Source organism: Bidens hawaiensis, unplaced genomic scaffold (assembly GCF_021521415.1).
Source record: "Bidens hawaiensis isolate Kalapana, Puna unplaced genomic scaffold, B.hawaiensis_p1.1 tig00022350_1, whole genome shotgun sequence".
NCBI classification, from domain to species: Eukaryota; Viridiplantae; Streptophyta; class Magnoliopsida; order Asterales; family Asteraceae; genus Bidens; species Bidens hawaiensis.
In genome coordinates this window covers 1-3,155 of record NW_027493485.1, presented here as the reverse complement: position 1 = coordinate 3,155, position 3,155 = coordinate 1, and the positions used below count along the sequence as shown (strand labels likewise).

At 32.3% G+C, this 3,155-nt stretch overlaps 1 pseudogene across 1 annotated transcript; it reads left to right on the top strand.

Annotated features, from left to right (window-relative positions):
* The first annotated feature begins 1,106 nt into the window (after positions 1-1,106).
* Positions 1,107-2,655, top strand: LOC143565477 (phosphate transporter PHO1 pseudogene; annotated as a pseudogene). The gene is made up of 3 exons (XR_013141079.1): positions 1,107-1,352; positions 2,015-2,107; positions 2,421-2,655. The product of XR_013141079.1 is annotated as a phosphate transporter PHO1 pseudogene (transcript).
* Positions 2,656-3,155: the final 500 nt, after the last annotated feature.

Sequence of the window (3,155 nt, the reverse complement as noted above, 5' to 3'; positions counted from 1 at the left end):
TTTCTAACACTTCCATTACGTACGTAGCTATTAAGACAAAATCCATCATTTACACTTATGTTTTTTTTCAATTTCGATTGATGGATAAGTAAATGGTACCCGGGTATTGGTATCAAACGGTATCGAATTGGGTACCGCCAGTATCAGTTCGGTACCAACTTATTTGAGGTTTCGAGATCAGTAAAGTACCAGAATGTTCTGGTACGGTATAATACTGGTATTTTGCTTAATTTTTTCTTCGTCACCGGTATCGGACCGGTACCCATTTTTTGTGAATTTCGGTATCGGTACCGAGCTCATCCTAGTTCGATCTACGCTTCATATAACTATAAAGTTAATTGGTACGCTTTAGTACACCTAAAACTAAAAGATTTATTTTATACTTTCAAAAGGGACAAACTAAAATTAACTTTTGTTAACGCGTACTCAAAACCAAACTTGACGAAGTTGTAATAAAATTTTGCTAACTGTATCACATTTAACATAAATCAATTTAGTATAATGTGCTTAGTGTAGACAACCACCTTTTTTTTATAGTTTCAATACAAAAGTGAGTTTAATAAAAAAAAATGTTGACAAAAAATTTTGTATAACATTTTAGATTTACTTAAAGAGACGATTGTTAAATAAAAAAGAGGAAGAAGAAAATATATAATTGTTGAAGAAAATTTATTTTAGATTTTAATTAGCATTATTAATAAAAAAGAAAAAAAGACATATCTTGGCTAATAAGTTTTGAAATTAAAAAAAAAAAAAAAAAGACTTTCATTACTACTATGGTAAATATTATGCAATATTTTGCTAATTATTTTTCCTGCTAATACCCTTTTGGAAAAAAACTCCATTCCACTTTATCATCGATTTTCTTTCCTTTTTCTCGTTTTCTTCTTCTAAATTCTCTCTTTGGTCTAAAAATAATATTTTGCTTGTTAAACTATTTTTTCTTCCACCTACACCTTTGTCTCTCTCTCTCTCTCTAACTATATATCTTTAAGCACCGCTCAACTCATCCCCCCAAACACCATCTCTCTCTCTCTCTCTCTCTCTCTCTCCTCAAGCTTATATATACCAAGAGGGAGATTGATTGATTGATTGTTGAATAAAGAATGGTGAAGTTTTCCAAGGAGCTTGAAGCCCAACTGATTCCTGAATGGAAAGATGCATTTGTGAATTACTGGCTGCTCAAGAAACATGTTAAGAAGGTGAAACTGTCCCGAGTATCGCAGCATTCCCGAACCGCTAACTCGAATCATGATTATGGTGTTTCCATATTTGATGTGGCTCGTTCGTTCCTCCGGCGTCGCCTTTCTTGTAATGGCACCAATGACGACCCACCTGATCAGATTCTTCAGGTATCTAGTACTTTTTCATCAGCTTTAATATATTTATTTACTAGTTAATTAGTTTTTATTGAATGAATATACGGTTAAAGTTAAGAAATAAAAAAAAAAAAAAACATATGCATGTATCGCTTCTGAACTACTGTTAAAGTTTGAAAATAAATTATTTAACTTGGTGCATGTCTTCATCATGGATTCCGTGCCATCTTTCATGATTTTTCTTTCTTTTGTTCCATGAAATCAGACGTTTTTTGCATATGATCAGCTGTTGGTTCTGTTACGTTACGCATGAAACCACACAATCATCTTCCATTATATGTATACTTAATTTTATTCGTTAGTTTATAACTTAAAAAAAAAAAAACCGTGTCTATCGTTTGAGATGAAGCATGCAAATATGAAGTTAAAGCTTAAAGGTGTAGATAGTGATTAACAAAAGCGGCGAGCTGGCGTTTGCAAAGACATAAATGTGAATAAAATGTCTATTTTGGGAACCTAAAAGCTAATAAAATGGTTATCTTTAATTCACGATACCATCGTGACACAAAAGATAACACATGGCATCATGACATGTATCACAAGTTAAAACACATAATATAATTTGTTGCAAAAAAACACAGTGTAGATAACTTATGACTTACGATTGATATGATTTTACACGTGTCATGTTGAAGGTTAAAAATACAACTATGGAACAAGGTGATGTAGAGGATGATGAAGATGATGAAACTGAACTTGTTGACCATTTGTACTCAGAGGAAGATGAGGTTATAAATGTTAATATTTTTAAGTTGATACATGCATACATGGTTGTAAAAATCTCGCTCTAGTCGGTATTCCACTTACTAGTCATTAATTAATCACTCTTTGATCATAATTGGTTATTGAAAGTTTTTATATAAAATATGATATATGTACGTATATTTGAAAAAATAGATATAAATTTCAATCCGATTTATGTCAATTAATCACTAGTCCGTGCCTCACCGTTCGACTAGCGCCCAAGCGAGCTCTACAACACTGCATGCATATAATATGCTGTCGTTTATTAAAAGACTTTGGGTATTAATTAAAAACTAGGTGAAGGAGTTCTTCGAGAAATTGGATGAGGAACTCGATAAGGTGAACCAGTTTTACAGGAATAAAGAAAGTGAGTTTCTTGAGAGGGGAGAGATGTTGAAGAACCAGCTCCAGATATTGTTGGACCTCCAGCAAGTACTTGTTGATCGTCGGAGATCACGGTCAAACAGTTTCAACTCCACCGCATCGTCCGGGTTTCTACGATCTTACTCGTCTGGCCGGACCTCTGACTCCGGTACGTAGATACGTACCACCTTTTCTTTTATTCAATCTTTCCTTTTTATGGAAAATCAAGTACTATCCACGTGGATGCAACTATATATTTTGTAACTATTTAATACGTGTAATCAACGTGCTAAATTAATGGAATCGTACCGTTCAGAGAGAATAATAACTAATGGGACTGTCGAAAAATTTTATAAGTAAAGGCAAGGGCATTTTTGGTATAACGATAAGCAGTTTATTTGAAATTGCTTGCATGTATGGTTATTTATAAACAATCTCATCTTTTTTTTTCCTTTCCTTTACATAATAAATAAAATCATATGGACACACAACATAAGTCAAAACCTCCTCAATTGTGTTTTAGTGTTTCTCTCATATAAAATAATGATATTATATATATAAGAAGTTTATTATGAATAATTATATTATTAACCTAAGTTTTTTTTAAGATAACTTTTTTTATTATTAAGCATAATCAACCCGACCATGTAATATATGTGATTCTAACCT